Raw genomic sequence first — 26,664 nt, 5'->3', positions numbered from 1 at the left:
TCGAAAGTGGCGTGTATGTTTACGCAAAAGTCATGATGTCATGTTGCCGCATGAAAGACCCACGACTGGCAGATGAACCTGCTTTCAGAAACGGTAGGAAATCAAATTAGATAGAATGGAAGATTTTAACTGTGACAAGATGATTTACAGGTCAGTTTACGGTGACAGGATGCACGCAGAAAGATGACATGAGTTTAACTCTGTTAAAGATGTTGTGATAGTGTGTCCCAAAGCTTGCCTACTCTTTTGCAACACACTCAAAAGTATGTACTTTTTCTTCACAAAAAGATTACATACTTTTAGGGTGTAGTATAAGTAAGCGAATTGGGACGCAGGGTTGGTTTCCCTCAGTATATTGATTATGTTCGCCTGTCTCTTGATTGGTTCCTTATTTATCCTAGTGTATATAGCCCTTAGTTTCAGTCGTGCTTTGTCTGTTCTTGTTGCATTTTCTCTGCTCCTTTCATTTCTTTTATTAAATTTAAACTGCTGCACTTAGATCCTCATCTCCTCTCTTTGTTTGACCACTATGTGAGAACTATCATTTGTACTTTTAAATGGCTTGCACACTCAACTGTGCACTAGGTAGAGCAGAATTCTGAAAATTAATTGTACCCGCACCTTTAGAACACCTTAGAACTGCATAGCAACACCCTGGCAACCCCTAATAACATTGTTGGTGGTGAGTTTTGCACAGGCAAGCCCCACATATTTTCTTACTTTGATATTAAAAACTATTTCTTCTGCAGTTTGTGTTTTGCGTCATCTCTATAAATAACTGATCCCTGTACTATTTTCTTTGAAGAAACTTTTGTTACTTTTGGGATCAAATGCTTTAAAAGTAAGAAATAGGTTCAGATACTTGATGTTCTGCATGGGTAAACACAAATGGAAATTTGCAGTGCCAAAGATCATGAAATTGAAATAGGCATGGCTGTGATAAATGGTCGCAGAGAACCGCTGGGCAGGAAAAGCATTTGAGCCTGTGTTATACTTTGAAGGATTAGAAGGCCCTGTCACCGTAAAGATACCATTTCACACATTTTAACTGAGGGAATTAATCTGTTCGCCAAAACTGAGATGAGTCAGCGGTGGTGTATTTGTCTGACTCTGTTTGTGGTTTCTTTTTTTTTTTTAAATATCACTGTCTCCCACTCGTTTTCCCTCCCCAGCTGTGACCATTATATTCCCTGCTCTAAATCTCTTTGATGAGACCGGAAAAGCAGGAATTATTCATTGAAGATGCTTTTATGACATGTAGGCGTCCAACATATTCATAGCCTCAAAGTCTATCACTGAGTGTAATGGATAGTACATCGTGAAAGAGGGTTTTGTTGAGTGTCCAGGAGCTATTGATCTAAGAAGGCAAACATGAATGTTGTGCGCTGCTCTTTGTGTGTTTATATGTGTTTCTAGCACATAAAGGACAAACTGGGTCTATTTTATAAGGTAGATGTTGTAATCTTAACTACTGATTCAGGACCATGCAACTATAGTAAAAATGTAGAATATGTTCTCACTCCACTCACATGGACCCCTTAGCATCACTTTTTAATGCACATGGTACCTGGAAAGTCAGTGTTGGAGGGGGTTGTGTGATGTGTTTGTGTGTAGTCATAAAGAGACGGATGAAAGAACAGATTGGGCCCTGAGTAATAAGACTTTGGGCCAGTATCTGATGACATGGCCGATCTTATGTCTGTGACGCTATAGTTTGCGTGCTCAGCACCTGTGTTCCCTCACACAAAGACTTTTGTGTTTTAGCCTCCCTGGGGAACAAAAAAACAGCCCTGATATTTTGAATCATGGGATATGAAACCTCCTTTCATGAGGCGGCCTGTAATTATAAACAACTTGTGACCATTGAGCATCAGCTGATCAAACTAACACAGACCTCAAATAGTTCACAGTTCAGAGGTGAAGTTACAGTGTTACAGTCTAGATAGCAGTTGGAATAGTTCACCCATCCTGTCATTTTTCACTTGCCCTCATATTGTTCCCAGCCCGTATGGTGTTATTTTTTGTTCATTGAACACAGAAAGGAGAAATTTCAAACTCCTACTTTATATTTAATGATAGTTTATGGCTGTTAAGCTCCAAAAAGACAAAAAAGCACCATCCAAATATCAGTCTGCTCACACAAAATGACTTGAAATTGTGCACAAGTCATTTGAACAACTTTTATGATGCCTGTTTGTTGAAGGATGGTGACCGTTAGAGCAGGGGATTCTTTCTCTTTCAGGTAGCAGTTCTATATCATCTTATTATGAGCTTTCATGCTTTGACTCTCTCTCTCTGTTTGTGGATGAGTGTACAAGAAAAACCTTAAGACCTCATTTATCTGAAGTGTTTTTCTTAGGATTCTCTCTCAAGGTCGCTGAACTTTGGTTTTTCCTTTCCACCACCTCTCAAATGTCCTTTATCTTTCAAGTCAAGTCAAGTCACTTTTTATATAGCACTTTATACTATGCAAATTGTTTCAGCTTTACAATAAGTCAATGACGCAAATTCAGTTCTGCTGTAAAGCAGCTCTAAAAAGAGAATAGTAAACAGTCATTATTTAAAGGGTTAGTTCACCCAAAAATGACAATTCTGTCAGTATTTACTCACACTCATGTTGTTCCAACCCCGTAAGACCTTCATTCATCTTCAGAACACAGATTAAGATATTTAAGATATTAAGATCGCTCCTGCATACTAGTCCATAAGCTTCTTGAGGGAATGACACTTGCTGGCATCGAAAAGTCATTAAAGACATCGTTAAAATAGTCCAAATGACTACAGTGGCTCAATTTTAACTTTATCAAACAACGAGAACACTTTTTGTGCGTAAAAACAAACAAAAATAACGACTTTATTTCAACTATTCACTTCCAACATGACATCATGACTTTTGCGTAAACATACACGCCACTTTCGAGTCAGGTGGCGTGTTATCTCTACGCATTTTGAACTATCTGCGTGTATCCGCGTGTATGCGTGTATGTCTACGCCATTAACGTCCGCGTCATTCCGCGTGTCTGTACACGCAGTCAAATCTCCAGTCATAAATGCCATTAACCCCAGTGACGGTTAAGTTTAGGGATGGGGTTGAGGTAAGTCATATCTTTTTCTTTCCTAGGATGGTAAGGGAACAGTCATAAATGCCATTAACCCCAGTGACGGTTAGGTTTAGGGACGGGGTTGAGGTAAGTCATATATTTATATAACGTTAAGTCAACGGCGTTCATAAACACGCTGAAAGGCGATTATGCGTCTTGATAGCACGCCAAAAATGGAAATATGAATTGGCGTGTCATACACACGCTACTTCATGAGGCCTGTAGTCAGTTAACGTAGTGTGAATGCGTAGAGCTACGTCACACGTAGGCTCACTATTGGCCGACGCTGGTCATGTGTGTGTGATGCGTGTGATGTACAATAACAGACGATTACGCTATTAAACTAGTAACCTGACTCGAGACAGAGAGAGAAATAAACGAATAGTTGAAATAAAGTCGTTATTTTTGTTGTTTTTTGCGCACAAAAAGTGTTCTTGTCATTTGATAAACTTAAGATTGAGCCCCTGTAGTCATTTGGACTATTTTAACGATGTCTTTAATGACTTTTCGAGGCCATCAATTGTCATTCCCTCAAGAAGCCTATGGACTAGTATGCAGGAGTGATCTTAATATCTTAAATATCTTAATTTGTGTTCTGAAGATGAACGAAGGTCTTACGGGGTTGGAACAACATGAGGGTGAGTAAATACTGACAGAATTTTCATTTTTGGGTGAACTAACCCTTTAAGTGAAATCAGTTTAGTCTTGATTCATTTTGGTTTAATAACTGTGTAAAGTTCATCATTTATCTAATGAAAACATGTCATTATCCATCTCAGATCAGTTCTCATCCAATAGTGTCAATGCGTTGGTCAATCCAGTGCAGTCAAGTCAATAATATTGCTGAATGTTAAGTATTCCCAACTAAGTATAAGGCAAAATGTGAATCTAAACTCCTTCGATGCCAGAATGGAGAGAAACAAAGCTAAGTCAGGTGGACAGTTTCTTTTTCTCTCTCAGTTCTTCTTCCATTTCTATTTCTATACTCTTTGACTAACATCCTGATTTCAGAATTGTTCACTGTGTGAGAATAGTTGTCCCCTTCTTTAATACACATTTACAGCAACTTAATGTAAACTATTCAGCCTGACACTTCCTGACATCCTCAGATGTGATTTGAATATGACAAATGCTAACATGCTTTTGCTGCTATTCTACAGTGAATCTTCAATGGTAACAGCAGGGAAGGGTTAATGTTCCAACCAAGTTAAATGCAAACCATGTGCTCTGTGAGGAACTTTCATTTGTATTTTAGTTGTAATTTTACTGACATTCCCTATCACTGTGACCCAGGTCATGTTTTTAGTCTCCTGTGGACTGAATCTGCTCAACCGGAAAAAAACAATGTTCTACACCTGCAGATGGCTTATTTGCATTTCATCATAAATCCCTCGTGCTGCGTTAAGGAATGGCTCTCCATTGCGTAAATTTTTGGCAACTGCTCCAGCAGTAGTAATACACAAAATATTGTCTTTCTCTCCCTGCTTTTTACTGGAAACAGACAATAAATAATATGAATACTGTTGCGTCTTCCAAATTCTCCTTTTAAGGTCATAAACAGTCTACACAGTATCACTTACTTATCTGAAGGGGTAAAACAGTTTGGGGATTGTAACATCCTCTTTGTTCTTATTCAAAAGTGTGAGTCACTGACAAATGCATATCAGTTTTTTTCAGCTTATGTGTTGAACTGGCAACAGAAACCGAAGTTTGTTAAAACCCTCCTGAGATGAATATATACATGTGTTGGTTTTTAGGAAGTACACAATACACTACTGTTCAAAAGTTTGGGGTCAGTAAGATTAATGCATTAAAATGATGAAAAGTGGCAGCACTTTTTTATCGTTCTACTATGAAAAACATTGGGTCTCATTCACTATACAGTATACACGCAAATTTGTGTTTGAAATGTGCGGAAAGATTTTAAGAACAATGATTTACCAAAAATGTTGTAATAAAATGTATTCTAAATTTACGAAAAATATAGGAACCTAGGAGAGATTGGGGTAAGATGAGCCAGTGGGTAAGTTGGTCCACGCCATTTATCTAACACTTTTATTGTCATGTGACCATATATTCCGGAACCACATATCATTTTTGCCAGGCTGTGAAAAGGAGCAGACCATGGGAGGAGTGGAAGGCACCCATTTTCCTTAAAAACTGTGTTTGGCTTGTCAAAGTAAAATTTTTAGCATAACAGATGTAATGGCTGTATTAGATCAAAGCAAATTGGTCCAGGTCTAAAATATTTATAATCCATATTGGCGATTTAGCAATGTATATAAGACCATGCAAATCATTTATTAGGGGGAGATTTTTCGTGAGAAATTCTCCTGTCCAGACAAATACGAAATAATCCAATGATTAGTGAATGAGACCCGTTGTTCTTTTGAACTTTCTGTTCATCAAAGAAACTTGACAAAAACTGCATCATGGTTTACACAAAATATTAAGCAGCTGTTTTCAACAATGATCATTAATAAGAGAAGTTACTTAAGCACCACATTAGGATATTAGCACGATTTCTGAAAGATCATGAAATTCCAATTCCTAAATTCCAATAACATTTCACAATGTTTTTACATATACTATACAATATATATACTATATATTAGAGCTGCCCTCGACTAAAGATTTTTCGGTAACACTTTAGAATACGGTTCCTTCGTTAATGAATAACTTCACAAGAACCAATGAGTAACACAACAGTAACAATCTAGTAACTATTATTAACTAACAAGAAACTCTGATTAACAAACTAGTAGCACACAGATGAAAGTGGTAGTTCACTATTAAATAATCAATAACATCCATTTGTTAATGCTTCCCAGATCTGTGGGCTATTACTTACTACTAGTTCGTTAATCAGAGTTTCTTGTTAGTAAATAGTAGTTACTAGATTGTTAATATTGTGTTACTCATTGGTTCTTGTGTAGTTGATGAAGGAACCGTATTCTAAAGTGTTACCGGTTTTTCTAGTCGACTATTAGTCGTTCATTTTTAAGTGATTAGTCGACTAATCTCACATGTATATCAATAAGCCAAATCATAATAATGAGCCTTTAATTGCCTATTGTCACCATTATGTTGTGTTTATACAAAGCCTAATCATTTTTTGACTCACATAGATGTTTAGTTATTGCGAGTGCACACATATTAAATTTGTCATGACGTATTAGGCTACTCTTGCTGACCAAAAATGAGGGAGTATTTTAAGTTAAATGCAAGTGATCATGCCGGCGCCTTCATGTCATGCAGTAAGCGCGCTAATAGCTTCCACACTCTAAGCTAATAGCTTATTTTTCTTTGACTAACTGACTTATAGAAAAATTGGCCATCTAAGCATGTCAACTATTAAGGGGCAGCCCTACTATATTTGCTGCTTCTTTCAAAAAACATTTTTAAAATTCTTAGCGACCCCAAACATTTAGTGCATAGCTTTAAACCAGTATTTTTCCCGACAGCGACTTGACTCATTCCCCACTGAGTCATTCCAGTTTTGTGTGAAATATGCATCAGTCAATTAACAGACTCTGGGAAGTTCATGGACATACATAACATCTGATGCTGAGACTTAATCACTATCTTTCCCAGTCCACTGTTTATTTCCAAAAGTCACTGGTTCCAACTCTCTCTGTTTCTCATCCACACTTGACTTCTCTCCACCAAGCTGTTTCTGAACTACTGGCTTGATTTCGACCTCCTGTGGAGCAAGAAGACAAAAGTTTTTCCTCACATTTTCTGCATTCTGTTTGCAGCCCACAGCAAAGTCCTGCACAGCTTCGCTAATGTCCCTGAGCTTTTTGTCTCTTGAGTGTGAAACTCTAATGAGGAACAGGGATGCGATTCCCATGAGAGGCTTCCCGCTGGCATTGGATGGGTCAGGGATAATAGAGCTAGTCAGGTTTGTGTGAACCCAGACTAGGGAGACGTGGCAGAAAAAGAGAACGAGGAGGTCAGGGGAATCCAATGGCAAAACAGCACAGAATAGACTAGCTTGTGCATTCGAATAAGAGAAGAACATAGGTAATAGACTCACAGGATTGCTCACAAAATGTAAAAATGAGAGATTAACATTCTTATTTAGAGGTGAACAGTGATCACAACACTTCAGTTGCTTATATGTTTAGTAATATAAATAAAAAGTAATTTGTTAAAGCTAATGTGTAACTGTAAGAAAGCCATTCATTCCCTGACTTCTGACGAGTGCAAACACTGCAGCTCTGTGTGTGTCTGTTTGAGGTTGACATGTCAACTTCTGGCTTGACCAACAGTGGGATTTTCTTTGTTGAAACCTGACTTCGTCATACTCATAGTCTAGTCAGAATGTGAGTCTGATACGGCTCCATAGGGCTTTGATTATGAGGCGTGTCTTAACCGAACCAGGGAAAAAAAAGAACAACAAAAAAACTCTATTGGACCTACAACCATTCAGAGCAACGCAGTAAGTGACGTATGTTGAGCTACGTATAGTTAACTGCACGTATGCTGGAAGAAGTAGTAAGTTAAAATAATTCTTGAGTGTTGATTCTTTGGACCTCAATGAGTGCGACCAAAGGAGTGACCATCGGAGCCGGCTGATAAATTAAACTTTTGCCGAATCCCGTAGGAAGGACGTCAAACACATCTTTCCGATCGACAAATACCTTGATTGTAGTTCTCTGTTCGTCTTCGATTTCTTTTACAACAAACGCGATAATGGAATCTATACAGTACATCTCAATTCTCCAGCTGCAGCCATCTTTGAGGGAATCCAGTTCAACCCAAGCGATCTTTGATAACGTGATGATTTCGTAACTGCAGATCATCTGTCCATCATCGTATAACGCCCGCCCTGGCAAATTTGATTGGCCCAATTATTACTGAACCGATCATAATTACTCCCCAATAGATCGAGTACAGACCAAACTAAAAATGTTGTGGGCGGGGTTCAGGCTGGCATCTAGGCTAGCATATATATGACATTTATGAAACCTCAAATTATGTGATTTGTTGGGAATTACTATTATAAGAGACTGAAATTCATATGGCAGACAATGAAACTGATGAAAAAATTCTAGCCATTACATCTAGGGTGTTGTTTAAAGGTCAAGACGCTGGGATAGACTACAGCCTCACCACGACCCTATATTGGACAATGATGAACGGATTGAAGTAGTAGCCATTTTTAAAATAAATTTAAAATAAAATTTTTTATACTTTGTATACTAAAAATCCATTAAAATATTTACTGGCATATCACCTGAGACTTACTGATATAAATATAATAATTAGACTTTATTGCAAAATGCACATTTCCTAATATTAAGCCTTAAATTTGTTTTAATATCACTATTAGTAAGGATAGTGTCAATGCTAGACATTTAAAGTTGTATACTTGGAATAGTTCCACTTTAGCACAATCAAATATACTCAAGTATGGCTTTAGTTGGACCTCGGCGCCATTTCCGGATAACTTGTGCATTAAAGCACAAAATGAGTGGTTCCAATGTAGCAGACTTTAAGGATACCAATTTAGTATACTGTACTAAAAGTACAATTGCTGGGTTTATAAAGTACATAATATGTACATGTATTTGTAGTATACTTGTCATAAAATAAATGTTATTCAAATACATTTTAGTGTATTTATTTTTCCCATGGGTACACTCTTGGAAAAAAAAAATGGTACAAAAGCAGTCACTGGGAAAATATAATTTAAAAGGGGATTCTTTCTCTTTCAGGTAGCAGTTCTATAGCATCTTATTATGAGCTTTCATGCTTTGACTCTCTCTCTCTGTTTGTGGATGAGTGTACAAGAAAAACCTTAAGACCTCATTTATCTGAATTGTTTTTCTTAGGATTCTCTCTCAAGGTCGCTGAACTTTGGTTTTTCCTTTCCACCACCTCTCAAATGTCCTTTATCTTTCAAGTCAAGTCAAGTCACTTTTTATATAGCACTTTATACTATGCAAATTGTTTCAGCTTTACAATAAGTCAATGACGCAAATTCAATTCTGCTGTAAAGCAGCTCTAAAAAGAGAATAGTAAACAGTCATTATTTAAGTGAAAAGCTGTCACTGAAAAGCTAAACTGAAAAGCTGTCACTTGGCCAGTACTATATATATATATATATATATATATACATATATATACATATATATACATATGTATATAAAGAGGTCAAAACAAGTCATTTTTGTATTTTTGCATCTCATGACTCTCGGCCCTGCCCTGCTTGCCACAGTATTGTATGTTTTATTTTTTTATTTTTTTTTAATATATCAATTTTTTTGTCTATTTATCAACCATTTAGAACATCCTTCAAATCCCCTTGCAACCAGAACACCCTAGCAATGTGACAGGGAGTTTTACTGAAAAGCCCCACTTACATTTCAGGACATGCGAAAATCAGTTTTTGCAATTCTATTTGGTGCCTCTAACAGCACATACATTACACATCGTAGCTTTAAAGAGGCACAGATGCACAGACACAATCTTAATCATAACCTTGACTGAACTAGAACTCACCTCACATTTTTAAGCAAAGACAAATATAGCAGATGCGGTAGATTAAACCTTCCTTGGCCTGAGGTCTCAATGTTCAGCAGACATGAAATAGGCTGGCGTTCTGAAATGAATGTCTGGATGGGATGGTGAATGGGTACACAACATAACTCACATGAGGTTAGTTTAGCTGGTTGGCGTTTTATGACGTGGGACAAATTAAAATGTACTTTGTTGAACACACACATGCATGTATACATCTGTCAGTTTGCTCTTATTGATATGTAACTCCATACAACTCACTGAACAGAAGAACCGTGAAATCCTTGGAAAATTTAACTTAATGGGCAGGCTGTTTCTCTTCCCATGGGTCACACACACACACACACACACACACACACACACACACACACACACACACACACACACACACACACACACACACACACACACACACACACACACACACACACACACACACACACACACACACACACACACAAGCACTATAATGGACAGAGGGGGTCTGTTCCACTCTCTGTCATTTTTTATGAAATGAAGAACAATGAGTAACTTTGCTAGCTTTTGGGAAATGGTGTGTGTGTGTGTATTGATGAATCTGTGACCTATAGAAATGTGTCTCTTATTTTATCTCATGGCAAAATTGCATCTAAGTGCTCTGGTAGAGTCTTTCTCTTCCCGTCAAACACATCAACACCCGAATTCTTGTTTTAAAATGGTTACCACAAATAGATTCAGACATGTGCAGTAGTTTTGTCCATCAGGCCTGTTGTTGCCCGTCTCAGAGACTCTGACTGGCTGCTTTGTGGCTGTCCTGAACCCAGATCTTCTGGAGGACACAGCATGTGCTTCAAAGATGTTTTGTACCACATACATCAGAAGAAATGAGTCGCAGATGTGACTTAAAGATTTTATTTTAACCATAAAGCTTCTTATGTGTCTGCCTATATATGTGTGTGGTGGGGGGTTATGGTCAGTAAGATTTTTTTTTTTTTTTTTTTTTTTTTAAGAAATTGATTCTTTTATTTAGAAAGTATGCATACCATTTCTGAAAAAAAGTAAAGTTACAGTACTGTAAAGTTTTTAAATGAATGGCATTCTTTTAAGCTTTCTGTTTATCAAAGAATCCTGAAATAAATGTAATTACACAACATATTAAGCAGTACTACTTTTTTCAACATATAATTATAAGAAATGTTTCTTGTTTATGTAGGATCATGTGACATTGAAGACTGGCATAATAGCTGGAGAAAATAGATATTTTAGGGAACAAATAAAGGGAACATAATTATTCGATATTTTGGTAATTACTACAGTATTTACTTGTAATGTAATTATTCTGTTTTTTATCAAATAAATGTAGCCTTGGTGAGCTTAACAGACTTGTTTCAAAAACATGTATAAAATCTTACTAACCCTAACTGTTGAATGGTGTGAATTTGTAAGAAAGTGTTTTGTTCTTCTTAGAGAAAAACAGAGACATAGTAAGTTGATGTGAATGTGTGTGTGTGTCTGTTATGTCTGACTGGCTCATTCCTCTGGGTTATCAGTGAAGCATGACGTTGTTATGTTCCATCTCAAGGTCTCCAGACATATCACTGCTTATATTAACTTGCCACAGGTGGAAAATTTGGATTTCATCTTCATTTTGGAAAAAAAAAAATCTTTATATAACAGCCTCATAAATCACAGTGATATTACTGAAAACTCAGTCATCCGAGAACTGCTTTTAGATACGCTAATGATCATCAGTAGCTCTCCTGTGTGTATTGAGTCTCCAGTATTCACCATATGAATGCGGAATCCCATGACATTTAGAGCAGATTTTCCACAGCCGTTCACAATTTCAGGTCATAGTTATATGGATATCAAACATAAAACAGTTCTATTGCTCAGAGGTTGCTCTTTTAAATTTAACGTAGAATATATAGATTTCAGTGCTTCATGTATCAACTTTTCTGTGTTTATTCCTGTTTACATCAAGACTAACGACCTACAGTATAACAATAACTATATCAGCATCAACATCAATGAACGACAGCATTGTTTTCTTTGCTGTTCAAAATGCTCATGTCCTCTGCCGCTTTAAATGTACTGTACAAGCTTTTCAAAATCACGTGGATTCTAATTGTCGATGTATTTATCGTTCATCAGCTCATTATCGCCCTTGGTGGGAATGTCCCCTTTCCCTTAAAATTCCTTAGGAGAAAAAAACTAGACACAAATGAGACAGCTGATGACAAGATGTATTGAGATTGTACATGAATGTCAAGACAGAGTGTAATCTAATTTGGGATAATTAGTTGAGAAATGTTTATATCTTATAGGTATGTAATCAATAAGTCTTGGCAAATCTGAGGAAAGTTTGAGAGATTGTTGGGATCTCTTCTAAAACCGTAGAAGAGAATATTTGAGATTTACATGGAACTTTTTCTCAAGAGAAGCAGGATTCTTAAGTGAGAGTCTCTATTTGTTGTAATTTAGGAGAAACAACTGAGAAATGTTAGAGATCCTACTGTGATTTTTCACACATTGCAAGTTTTTGGTATGAAATTTGGGTCACACTTTAGTTTACATTCCAATTCTCACTATTAACTAACTATTAACTACGACATTTGCCACAATAAACTCATAATTACTGCTAATAGTTTGTAAAGTAGTTGTTAAATTTAAGTATTGGGTATGATTAAGGGATGTAGAACATATTCATACAGAATAATGCATTAATATGCGCTTTATAAGTACTAATAAACAGGTAATATCCTAATATGCATGCTAATAAGCAACTAGTTGATAGTGAGAATTGGACCTTAAAGGATTAGTTCTCTTTTTAAAAAAAAACTTTTGCTGATAATTTACTCACCCCCATGTCATCCAAGATGTCCATGCCTTTCTTTCTTCAGTCGAAAAGAAATTAAGGTTTTTGATGAAAATATTGCAGGATTTTCTCCATATAATGGACTTCAATGGGGTCCAAACGGTTCAAGGTCCAAATGGGAGTTTCAGTGCAGCTTTAAAGGGCTTTAAACGACACCAGGCGATGAATAAGGGTCTGGATTATTAATTTTGAAGAACGAGTTTGAACAGGAGAGTCACGAACGCTCATCACAGAACAGAGCAAGGCGAGCATTTGAGCTTATAAAACTTAAACTTTTTTATTTATTTTTGAAATGATCGATCGTTTCGCTAGATAAAACCCTTATTCATCGTCTGGTGTCGTTTAAAGCCCTTTGAAGCTGCACTGAAACTCTCATTTGGACCTTGAACCTTTTGGTTCCCATTGAAGTCCATTATATGGAGAAAATCCTGGAATGTTTTCATCAAAAACCTTAATTTCTTTTCGACTGAAGAAAGAAAGACATGGACATCTTGGATTACATGGGGGTGAGTAAATTATCAGCAAAAGTTTTTTTTTTTTTTTTTTTTTTTTTAAAGTGAACTACTCCTTTAACTAAAGTGTTACTGAAATTCGTTGTGATAAAGATTGAAATTTTATGGCAAGTGATAAGTTTAAATAATTGGACTAATATAAATTTTCTCTCTTTTTTTTCATGTATCTTGGATTCTTGGATTTCTGAACTAGGTAAGTTAACGTGATTTTGTGTATAAGTGTTTATGTGTGTGTGTGTCTCTCTCTCTCTCTGTGTGTGTGTGTGTGTGTGTGTGTGATAGAGAGAGAGAGAAACAAAGACAAATGAGAATGCAATACCTTGCATTCACAGGCTAAAAGCAGCGCTCATTAATAATTGATAAATAAATATATATTAGAAAGAGTGATGACAGGAGAGAAGGAAAGTAAAGATAAACTGGTAGAGCGAGAGAGATTTAGAGCTCTTGTTAACAGACTCTGTGGGTTTATTCAGTATAGTTCTGGGAGAGATGATTGTCAAGAGTGTTTCATTAGTTTAATCCACCGTTTCACTCTGGGGATGGATACGCCAAAGCGATAATGTCTTCTCTTTCCCTTTGAGTTCTTTCTATTTCTCTCTCTCCTCACCATTCTTTTTCGCTTTTTGAGAATTTCACTTTTGTGAGCCATAGTCCCTTGAGTCTACATGTCCATTTAGTGAAGTTAGCAAACTTACGCTTACTTTGTCTAATTCAATAAAGAGAGGTCAGAGGTCATCTGATCAATGATTAATGTGATTAGACAAGGGTGGAGGAGAGAATAGAGGAGGATGAGGGGAGAGGAAAAGAGTTTTATATAATCTCACTCTTGTGCCAAGTAGAGCACAAGTGTCTGGAAATGAGAACTCAGTTTTAGCCAAGTGGCTTTTTAGTATGTCATTGAAAGAGTGAATGCAGAGGGAGGCAGATAGAAATAAAGAGAGAGAGACTCTGACAGAGCATAGGATTTTGGGGAAAGAAGAAGAGAGTTTGGATTCTGAGTCATTACTAAACCATCTGTTATCTGTATGCGTGCACATTTGTGAAATACTCTCCTCATTGATTTCAAGATGGTGGGCAAAACACATGCAGGTTAATATTTAACCCTGATGGCGGAAACCATTAGAAACCCCACAGGCGCTTTGTGTTTCCTGCTCTGTGTTCAACCCTTCAATGAAATTTACTAAACTAAGTTGAGACAAACATTCTGCATTTCTGATAAACTTCACTCATAGGTGCACTGTCGAAAAAAAAAAGATGTTTAGTGTTTTTTTTTTTGTTGTTGAAAAACAACATGTTTAGTGCTCATTGATGCTCTTTGCATCATCTTCAGAGTGGAGAACATCAGGTTTCACACAAATGTGTGGAGTTCATGCAGCTTGAGTGCTTAAAGGGATAGTTCACTTTGAAATTAATTTTTGATATGTTTTAGCTTACCTCAAGGGCATCCAAGATGTAGGTGTCTTTGTTTCCACAGTATTTTCAATTTTGACATTTTTCAGTCAAACCGTTGTTGTCTATCAGTCATACACTGGAGGCTAAGGGGGTCCACCAAAAAGCATGCACAGAGAAGTCAAAATTAAACATGATTTAATGACTCGTAAATGTAAGTACACATTGATGGCCTAAGACACGAAACGAGCGGTTTGTGTGAGAAAGCGAACAGTATTTATATCGTTTTTACCTCGTGTACCCACAGCCATGTCCAACTGATCTGACGGCACGGGCGCTTCGGTCTGCACATGCACCGGAAGTGATCGCTTGCGCGTGTACGTCACTCATTGTTTACACATAGATTTCGGAAGTTTTACCTTTCACTAAACATATTTAGATATATCGAAATCATCTTCCATTGCGATTTCCTTCATATCTAAATATGTTTAGATCTTCACAGTGAAAGGTAAATCTTCTGAAATCTCTGTGTAAACAATGAGTGACGTACACACGCAAGCGATCACTTCCAGCGCATGTGCAGTTCAAAGCGCCCGTGCCGTCAGATCAGTTGTACATGGCTGTGGGTACATGAGGTAAAAACGATATAAATACTGTTCGTTTTCTCACACAAACCGCTCGTTTCGTGTCTTAGGCCATCAGTGTGTACTTACATTTATGAGTCATTAAATCATGTTTAATTTTGACTTCTCTGTGCATGCTCTTTGACGTGGGCCTCATAGACCTCCATTATATGACTGATAGACAACAACGGTTTGACCAAAAAATATCAAAATTGAAAATACTGTGGAAACAAAGACACCTACATCTTGGATGCCCTTGAGGTAAGCTAAGACATATCAAAAATTAACTTAAAAGTAAACTATCACTTTAAGTCATTAAAGTTAATGTGGAACAAAGCGAATTTTTAACTTTTTATTCAAATTGTTATGGAAATTGTAATGTAAGGTAATGTAATTGTTATAACATATAATATGTAAGTTATTCATTATAAGATACATTATACATATATATTTCTAATCTATTACATTAGAAACATGTATTATATAAAAAAAATACTTAATATATGTTTCAAATGTTTCTATATACCTCACTGTATGTTTTCATTTAGCAGCATTGTTTATATCACCTTTGTCTTTTCACTTCCAGTTCTTATGTGGTAAGTCGCACAATGATAATCCTCAATCTTATATATCCAGCGCTCTGGGCACTGGGGGGAGAGGATGACTTATGAGAGCTGCAGGATAAAAGCGTGTCTTTTGAGACTTTCATGAGAGATTATGCACCACAAATGGCCCATAGTGAATTTAAACGACGAGGCTCAGAAAACCAATTTTTGAAATGTTCACTTCTTTGTGGGGGAGATGCATGTGATATTATGACGGTCCCAATGGCTTTCTTTACTGCATTCCAATTTGCATACAATCCATACTACATTGGATGCCATATTTCAGTTAATGTGTCTCAAACTGTAACATGCTGAACATCTAAGGGCCTGTTTACACCTGGTCATTTATTATTTAGTGTATTTTTACTGATGGGATAGCTATCCGATTTGTTAAAAAGGCTAAGCAAAGTACACGTCAAGTCAAGTCCCATTTATTTATATAGCTCTTTTTACAATACAGATTGTATCAAAGCAGCTTCACAGTGATAAAATGAAAATAATACAACACAGATCAATAATATTGTTGAATATTAAATGTCCCCAACTAAGCAAGCCAAAAACCAAGGCAACAGTGGCAAGGAACCAAAACTCCATCAGGTGATTGAATGGAGAAAAAAACCTTGGGAGAACCCAGGCTCAGTCGCGGGCCAGTTCTCCTCTGGCCAATGAAAGGACAGTGATTACAAAACAAATTGGATCGAAACATTAAGAGAATTTGTCCATTTCCATCTGTTTGGAAGTCGAAGTAATCACGCCGGTTTGGAGATGAGATGTTGAGGATCAGTGCCGATGGCTGTCGTGTCGATGAGGCCAGCACTTAAGGATGAGTTGGGATGGGTCCAGGCGCAGGTCCACCATAGAGGGTCCCTTGGGATAAACAGAGAAACTAATATTAGTGTAGACGCCATCCTTCTTTTGATGTACCAAGTACATCAGGATTTACGGGACGTGTTCCCGGTTCCGGCTGAGCTAAGCTATGCAGCCCAATTTTGAATTTAGGAAGTCTATAGTGTGTTATGTGTATGCTAGGCCAAAGAGATGTATTTTTAGTCTAGATTTGAAGTGTCTGCTTCCCGGACAATGTTAGTAAGATTGTTCCAGAGTTTTGGTGATAAATAGGAAAATGATCTACCACCTGCAGTCGATTTTGATATTCCAGCCCGTTCTCATCCTTTAACGTCATATAGAGCGCTATATGACAAAACGGCGCAATACTACGCACATGGCACCCGTTATTGTTAATATAACACGCGAACCCAAGACGTTATAAATCCTTTAGCGTGAATATGACACGTACACCCTACCCCACACCTAAACTTAGCCCTCACAGCACGTGTTATATATTAACGATAACGGGTGCCTTTAGCGTAGTATAGCGCCGTTTTGTCATATAGCGCTCTATATGACGTTAAAGGATGAGAATGCGTTGGATATTCTATAGGTATTATCAACTGTCCGGAATTCCGAGATCACAATTAGACGTGAAGGACTATAATGCATTAAGACCTCGCTCAAGTACTGCGGAGCTAAACCATTCAGTGCTTTATAAGTAATCAGCAATATTTTAAAATTTATACGATGTTTAATAGGCAGCCAATGCAGGGTTGACAGAACCGGGCAAATATGGTCATACTTCCTGGTTCTGGTAAGAACTCGAGCTGCTGCATTTTAGACCAGCTGTAGTTTATTTATTAAGTGTGCAGGGCAACCACCTAAGTCAGTGAAAGTAACAGTTATGAGCTTCTTCGTGTCAGCGGCTACTTGCTGTTTCATTTGCGGCATTTCACTTGCTGAAGAGATACAGATCAATTCATCTGCGGTGATGTGTCCGTCAAATCTGGCTATAACGTGTTATAATAATGTTATATAATGCTATAACGCTCTCACACGTTTATTTTTTAACATTTTGGGTGGAGTAAAATTGACATTTTCAACAACCAGATGCATGTGCACTTGTCCAGTTTCATCTGGAATGCGTGTCCTGAAGTTGTTTGAGCGATCGGAATTAAATCTGTCTCGGAAGGGTTTCGGAGGGCATTTACACCTGGGGCTGTATTTACAAAGAATTTTAAGGCTAAAAATAGCTCCTAACTGGCGAATTTAGGAGCAACTCTTAAAAATAATGGTCACTCCTGTCACTCCTAACTTTAGGACTCCTAATTTTTTCACTAAGAGTAATTCACGAAGCATTTTAGCCCTAAAAGTAGCACACAGACATATTTAGATGTCGTAATTCCGTGATTTGTTGCTTTGGTGTTATATTCCGCATGATGGCCCTGTCATCTAACAACCAATCACCATGATCATCCGTGAGGAAGGTCGTGCATGAGAATTGACGTCATCCAGAGCAACGAAGACTCACTCTTAGTTTAGGAGTTGTCATTTTTTCTTACTAAGAGTAGGTCTGAAAGGCGTTGTGAATAACTTTTAAGATAAAACTCCTAGCTAAAATATTTTAGTGTGATTTTGTAGTACTCCGAATGGTAAGATAAAATTCTTTGTGTATATGGCCCCTGGTCTTTTCATGGTCGTGTAGCTATCCGATCTGAGAAACCTGATTCAGGTGCTTAAATCACAAAAAAAGGGGTGTGTTGTATAAAGATGCTATTTATGATATGGTAGTGTACTTATATGACTATGACCAGATACTGACGAACAGGTTTTTTGCATACTTATTTGACATACAACATACTTGACTGAGGTTATTTCTGTTTCTTATGACATTGAAAATATTGTCAAATTGTGCTCAAATTGCTCCAAAAACAGTAATAATGTGACTTGACAGAAACTCCTTCAGTAGCTTACCGTTTACACATCCCAGGATTCACCTCATGACGTTGGTTTTGAGAATTAACAGATTGTGCAGATCTGTTATCTTGACAAAGGGTGGAAACTTCAGCGATTTTCAAATATAAGATTGGTTTGAGTTATTTAACATCTGTTTTAGTCAATACATACTTCTTCTTTATTTCCATACAATGTTCCAGTGGAATAATGGAAGTATATGAATTGTGTATACTCTTCTTATAAAAAAAAATGGAAATTGGTAGCAATAAAGAATAATTAGTTGTATCCAAAGGTTTTAAGAGGTATTGTAAGAAAGAGTACATATTTAACATCGTCAGTTCTGTATAGGCCTACTTTTTAGTAGAATTATTCACATTGAGATTCAGCTTCTCTTATTTTCTCTCCCTTCCCCTGATGTTTTTGTTTTTCTAAATGGTATTGAAAGCACTGTTTAAGAAACTGTCCATGAGCATTAAGCTAAACTTTTAAGACTGTATCTGCTACAGTAGTTGTTTACATTGATGATTGGAGATTCATTGCAACACTGGAAAGCTGAATCCATGGCAACAACCCTTTGAACTATGAACTCCCCCCTTTGATGAAGACATGTAGATTGACATGCATGGATCGCTCCATCTGCTGTGTGATCATATCACGTTTTTCTCTTTGGAAATCATCTGTCATTCCACTCCACCATCTGTATTTAGCAGATAAATAGAAACAGATTGGCAGGTAAATAGATACACAGACAGACGGACAGAAACATGCGTTCAAGACTGACTGAATATTTTGTTTGGTGCTTTCAGCATTTAGTGAGATTAAAAGCATATATGCACAGTCTTAAGAACCAAGAACGGCTTTAAAACTGACCCTATGACCTAATGACAGATTGTGCTTATGGATCAATGTCCTAATCAGGTCATAGAAGAGCCAAGCACTTTTGTTTGTGCTGGATATGTGTCCAGAATCATATAGTGCTGAGGGGATTATGAAAAAGGTTGATAGAGATTCATGCATTACAGATTCTTATAATTTGCATTAGATAGATTAATAATGTGATAGTACGACTAGTCATCATAGTCCATTAGTCATCACAGTCAAGAGCTCAAGCATTATTTCAGCTGCTTTAAATAACACATTTTTATGTTTTCATTGGCTCACTGACAGAGAGCTGAATGGAAGTAGATCATATTTTAGCTTTGATTAATATTTTTGGAGATGTACCAGTAGCATTATACTACAATTTCAAAAAGTATTATATTATACTATCATTGTCAATGGCTTTTTGACATAATGTGAATAATCGTTGACAAATCATTTGAGAAACATTAAACATTATGTTTTTGGACATATGATCATAAAACCATTGTTCTGTGAACATGTACCATAATAATACCACAAGTACCATGAAAATACCATATTTTTGGAAATGTATACTGATAAAACTGTTTTCGGACATAGTGCCATTGTTGTATAATGTTTTTAAAAAATTACCATGGTAATGCTTTCCTTTTTGGACATGGTACCATGGCATTACCATGTTTTTTTTAATATTCACAATACCATTGTTTGTCAAAATGTCAAACAAAAAATTGACATTTTTTGGTATTCATAATACTACCATTGTTACCTGGACACATAATATAACAATACCACTTTTTTTGTATCAATGCTTAGTATGGTACCATGGTTTTTGGCAATATTATGTTCTGATTATAATAACGTTGTTGTTTGACATACACCATGATAATACTTTTTTTATGTACCATTCTAATGACATTCTATTCTTTAAACTACCTTGGAGAGTACCATGGTAAGAGAAAATACCATGATATATATGAAAATGCAGCCCGTTCTCATCCCAAGGCGTCATCTAACTGACGCTTTTGACCATACGTCAACATCCAACGCTTTAGGCACCCTTTAGCGTCAGTTAAATGACGCTATCCTAGTGGTCTAACCCTAACCCTACCCCAGGCCCAGACCTAAACCTACCTGCGTCATCTTACTGACGCTAAAGGTAAAGCGTCAGTTAGATGATGCCCTAGGATAGCTAACACAGTCTCATCCCAAAAAGTCATATAACTGACGTTTTGGGACGTATTTTGACCATACGTCAATATCAGCCTTTTTAGGGCCCCCTTAAACGTCGGTAGATGGCGATCCCGGGCCGTCATACAACTGACGCTTTACCTTTAACGTCAGTTAGGTGACGGGTTAGGTTTAGGGTTAGGTTTAGGTATGGGGTAGAGTTAGGATCCCATAACCTCATCTACCGACGTTTAAGGGGGCCCTAAAAAGGCGAATATTGACGTATGGTCAAAAGACGTCCCAAAACGTCAGTTATATGACGTCTTGGGGTGAGACCGGGTTGGGATAGCGGATAGCCTTGGGATAGCCTTGGGATGAGAATGTGTTGGAAAATGGCAGTCATATTCAATGATGTAAGCACTGTCCCATTGTGCCTCCATAGTACTTTTTCGTAAGGATTAAGGCCTGTTCACAGCGGGACGAATTTTGCGCACGTTATTTGCTGACGTTTAACTCCTCGTGACTAAACAAAGGGCGCCAATGTGTGTGTTTACCCCGACACGTAAAACGCATTTTTTTTTAAAAACGCCTCGGGTTCGTTTTTTTAGTTTGATGCGCCGCGTCAAAAACTATCCGACCAATGAGATTGGCGCTTTTGCTCACGTGTTTGGAGCTTCTGAAGTTACAGTAAAACATAACTTGGGGGCGCTCAAACACAAAACGGTCTTGCCGAGCACACATATGCAATGGCGATGAAGATGTACGCGTCGCCATCTACACAGCCAGGAAGAAATAAGACGAGGAAGATGCAAGGCAAGATGAATGAAGAGCTGCTGTTCTCATTGGTGCTAGAACATAAATAACTATATGACAAACGCGATAGGGACTACAAACATCTTGATAAAAGAGAACTGTTATGGAGTGATATTGCAGAGCAAATCGGCGGCATCTAATGTCAGGTAATGAATTTCCATGTTCACTCGGCTCATCGTCAGCGAAAATCGCTTGGGTGTGAACACAAAAAACGCGTTGATACACGCTGACGAATAAGATTACGCTGACGAATAATGCGCTGATATTCGTCCCGGTGTGTACGAACACATTTTGACTTCTAAATGAGTACAATCAAGATGGTAGTTGATTTGCGTGCACTCATGATAAAAATATCAGCTGTTTAAACTGATTAGTGCGTAGATTTTGCACAAAAGATGTACAATACTTGGTGAATTCACTCTAGATGATTCTAATTTATGGGAAAAACACTGATAATCTGCAAAGATAACTCAGAACTTAAAGAATGATCAAGACTGTGCTAATGTTTGCTGTTCAAGTGCTTTAAGTTGAGCTTTGGTTCCACTCTTCTCTGTAATCCTCTTGAGCAGGAGCGAATTTAGGGCAAGTGCGATTAGTGACGGCCCCACGCTCTTATCATATTCTCTAAACAGACCGGTATGGAGAGAAATAAGACAAAACAGAAATATAAAAAGCAAGATTATCAACTGGGGGGGTTCACCACACAAGGTGCTAAAACAGGTTTCAAGGGGTAGAGATTATTAAATGTATATAAAAAAAAACCTTAAAATAAAATAAAACATATTAGCACAAATACTCAAAAGATTAGATCAAATAAGGAAGATAAAATAAGTTTCTGGAAAGCTAGTTTGTTTTTCACCAGCACTGTTTATTGTAAAAGTGAATCATTGTTGTGGCATTTTAATAAGATTAATGGTAATCAAATTAAATATGCACTGTAATGTGTTTTCAAAGGAACAGGTTTCTGGTTTGGTCCTATCTGATTTGATTCCTCAAAACCACTTGTCAGCTTGACAGAATACTGTTTGTCGTGTTTTCTGTCTGCTGACTGCTGTCCCCACACTATCTCACGACGAATTCGTACGAATTCGGACGAGTGATTAAAAAGTGGCCAATTAGTACTAATTCACACGACCTCACTCGTACGAATTCGTACGATTTGTCCAAACCCACGTGATGGGTAGGTTTAGGGGCGGGGTCAGGGGTAGGTCATTCGTACGAATTCATACGAATTGGCCAATTCGTAAAATATGTACGATTTAGCAAAAACGTACTTATTCGTATGAGTGAGGTCGTACGAATTATTACGAATTAGCCACCTCGTAAAATTCGTACGAATTCTCGTGAGATCGGGTTGGCTGTCCTCAGTCCTGCTCTAGTCCCGTTTCTTCCCATGTCTAAAGTCTTGTAATCCCAGTTCTCTGGAGGAGCTGCTAACTGTCTCTGTTGAAAACTCTTTCAAAGAGCTTCACTCAAATCCAAAGCGCTGAGCTTTTGAAGACTCCAGCACTAAGCCAAAGAAAGCATAGAGTCAATTTTAGCTTTAGCATAGATCAGTGTTTAGTGGCTACTATTGTTGGTGGAATGTGAAAATACTTTTATGCTGGTGCTGAAAATCCATAGAATTTTCATAATCAATAACAGTTTTTACACACCCAGTGTGTTACAAATGTATTTAATATCCCAAATACTATTCGTCAGTGTTGTAGTCGAGACCACCTCACTCGAGTCCGAGTCGTCATCGAGACCAGAGAGAGTCGAGTCCGAGTCAAGACCGAGTCCATAGATAGTCGAGTCCGAGTCGAGTCCGAGACCAGAGACGGTCGAGTCCGAGATTTGAGACCGAGACCAGTGAGGGTTGATTACCTAATTTACTTTTATTTACTTAGAGAAATCCTTTTAAAAAATAAAGTTTAAAAAATATGATCAGTTTCAGCCCATTCTCACCCCCAAGGCGTCACTTAACTGACACCTTGGGAAGCATTTGGACATGCTTCAATATCTGACGCTTTAGGCCCCCTTTAGCGTCAGTAAGATGACGCCCTAGGATCGCGTGTACCCTACCCCCACCCCACACCTAAACCTAACCGCGTCCTCTAACTGACGCTTTCCTTTAGCGTCAGTTAGATGACGCCGTAGGATCGCGTCATGTAAGTGACGCTAAAGGGCGCCTAAAACGTCAAATATTGAAGCATGGTCAAAGGTGACGCCTTGGGGTGAGAATGCGTTGTCAGTTTAGGGTAAAAAGGCCACATAGTAGGTGGTGTTAAAAGTAATTTTATTACAATTTGTCATGCACAGTTGCGCACTAGAAAATCACCAATCACTGGGCGTGTCAATCAATTTAAAGAAATATATTATTAACATACATTAATAATCATGAAAAATATTTTTAATGGAACTCGAGTGGACTCAGGAATAATTCCGAGTCCTAAAAAAAAAAATGTTCGAGTTCGAGTCAATTCTTGAGTCCATAACAAGACCAAGACCATTAAAATATGGTCTCGAGACCGAGACGAGTCCGAGTCTCGAGTACTACAACACTGCTATTCTTGTCCTTAGATTTGTGATTGAAAAATTGTGAAAATAATCAAACCAAACTAAATTGTGAGCATATTTCAAATGATATAGTATATATTGTGTAAGTTGGCTACGAATCATAATCAAATTGAAACTTTAAAGCAAATATTTATGAAATATTTAGCAAGGATCCTTAGTTTACTTTGTGGATGGTGAACAAGTAAGTTCTTTGTATGTGCATTTGCTATTATTTCTGTCCACATGTGATGTTCTCAACACTTGCAAATGATGGAAACCGGAACATAAAAAGTATCATATCCTTGTGGATTTGTAGAATGTGGAAAATGACAAGACATCAGATGGTTTAGAGAAATGGTTCATTTGTCTGGCACTCGCTGCACCGAATGGTGTTACAAAAATAATGATCCCAAACACTCTGTCCATCTGCTATTGGCTGAACAAACGGGCAGTCCTGTCCAGGGATAAACAAACAGAACAATGCTGAATGTGTCACTGAGTCACAGTCCTCACACCCTTCAGGAAGTCAATATACAAAAGGCTTATTTACAGTTGTTTTATAGTTTCTGCACATTAAGCATTGATAAATAATGTAAATAAAACCATACTTATAATCACTGTTGTTAGTTAATTAATGTGTTAGATGTTACTTTAAATGAAATAAAGCTAATTGCTAGAGCTAACTAGTCCAATGGAAGCATTTGAAGAATGGAAGGATCACTAGAAGACAATGCAACCTTTTAGGCCCAGGATATGCCTGATTTTTGCCTGCTTTTCTCTGTGACTGTCACGCACACACGCTCTGTTGTGAAAAGGATGTTGATCAGTGACTGACCTCTACCATCAATCACCAAACACACAATGCAATTCTGTGTAACAATGCAAGCAGTTAGCTAATGTCAAACACACACACACACACACACACACACACATACACGTTGGATTTCCATGTTTGATTCGGTTATATTCTATCCCCATACACTAAACCTAGCCATAAACCTACCCATTAGAAAAAACGTTCTACTAATTTAGATTCTGTATTATTTATAAGCTTGTTACCTCATGGGGACCAAAATGTCCTCACAAGGTCAAACTTTACTGGTATTACTATTGTGTTGCTCTACAAAGGACAATACTCTCTATTAAGTCAAATGTATCTGTTTGTTTCATAAATATGTGAGGTTGTATCAGGAAGATCAACTTATAGATTCACTAATTTTAACAATAGTTTAACCTAAAAATGATATGTGTGCACAAATGTTACGTAAATTATTGAATGCGATTATACTAAACTTCACACTTGTATTTTAATTTACATTGAACTATCCAAAACCATTCCAAACAAACAAAACGGACCACTGTGTGCATATGCCCTGTTTTTGACATAGCTATTCTTTTGGAAAATGGTTCAAATAGACCCTAAATAATCTAATTTTAATTTAAAAAAGGTTAGAATTAGGAATTAGATTAGGTTTAGTATACGTGCTAATTACAATTAACATAACAATAGAATACATGTGACCTCCTATTGTCAAACTGCGCAGCAGACACGGCAGCAGCCATACTGTATGTGCAGCTGGTGAACGTCTACCCGCCAGCTGTGTTCTGTTGTTCTGAGTGCGCGCGTGTATGTGTGTATGTGGGTGGGTTGAAAGAGCAGGTTTGACAGAGATATGAACCATTCTGTATTGTGACTGATGAGAACTAGAGAAAGGAAGGATCAAAGATGATAATATAATTACTGTGTGAACAGCACATACTTTAATGCTTTGTCCTTCAGAGATTACAGATCAGTGTTATGCTGATTGTTCAATATATGAACTTTAATTGAAACAAAACAGAGATTTTAAACAATGGGGAAAAAGGCTGGGAGAGACTGTATATCAGATATTCAGGGATTCTCCTGACGATTTTTACCTTTTATTTGGCAATTCCATTTTCTAAATAGTGTCATCCAATTCGTTTTATGATCAATCCTCCGACTTGTGAGAATGAGTGTGTTAAGACAAAGATGTGAAGTGGAAATTTGAGTTGATTCAAATTTGAAATGATTAATTTGCACAATTATATTGTATTGTATATATTGTTATATTATTTCATAAAGGAACACACACACACACACACACATAGTATATTGCCCAGCCCTAGTTGGAAGTACTGAATGTTCAATGTGCATTGTTCTCCTTGATGCAGCTGTTCAAGTTTTTTTTTTTTTTTTTTTTTTTTGTATAACTTCTGACTCTCAGGTGACTAGACTGTTTGCAGTTTACTTCCTCTCTTTCTCTATTTGTTAATGTTGGGCCTGAGAAATTCACTCTAAACACTCTAAACAGCTTGACTGTCGAGTCAAGTTAACCCTGAATTTTTTACAGTCTCCCCTCCAGGCCACCTGTCATTACAGATTATGTCAAACAGACCCTTGTGTGTGGTCAAGTCAGACCTCATTTGGAGGTTTTTGCCTTGCTCAGTTAGCATAACTTAGCATTAGCAATGCCAGGATCATGGGTTAAATAGCCTGATAAAATACCCAATACCTATACCTTACTGTTAATAATCAGTTGTTTTAAGCTAAATTCATTGGTAGTTCGCCTAAACTAAATTGTGATTAAAGTTTTATTCAGTGGTGATGTATTAAATGCACACTGGTGTGATCAGTCTTGGCTGGTCCCTGGAGCATGCGACCACACGATCACGTCGTCAACTGCTAAATTCAAACTTGCTCTCGCATGTTGGCTGGCACTGAGCAGTTTCAGACATTTAAATACACATAAGTACAAGCAAAAACAATGATCTTGAGTTTGTAAAATACACACTGATGTCTATGGAAGAGGCAATAATAATCCTTTCAATTATATGACACATTTTAGATACACATTGTTT

The 26,664-nt window shown here is 37.3% G+C and overlaps 1 protein-coding gene across 2 annotated transcripts in view; it reads left to right on the top strand.

The window, feature by feature from the left end:
• The window catches only part of sema4f (sema domain, immunoglobulin domain (Ig), transmembrane domain (TM) and short cytoplasmic domain, (semaphorin) 4F), a 90,519-nt gene that overhangs the window by 37,249 nt on the left and 26,606 nt on the right, over positions 1–26,664 (top strand). The gene's annotated exons all lie outside the window — the stretch shown is intronic.

The sequence above is a fragment of the Pimephales promelas genome, chromosome 1 (assembly GCF_988280905.1).
Source record: "Pimephales promelas chromosome 1, fPimPro1.hap1.1, whole genome shotgun sequence".
Classification (NCBI taxonomy): domain Eukaryota; kingdom Metazoa; phylum Chordata; class Actinopteri; order Cypriniformes; family Leuciscidae; genus Pimephales; species Pimephales promelas.
Note: the sequence above shows the minus strand (reverse complement) of the source record. Positions and strands in the feature narration are given on the sequence as shown.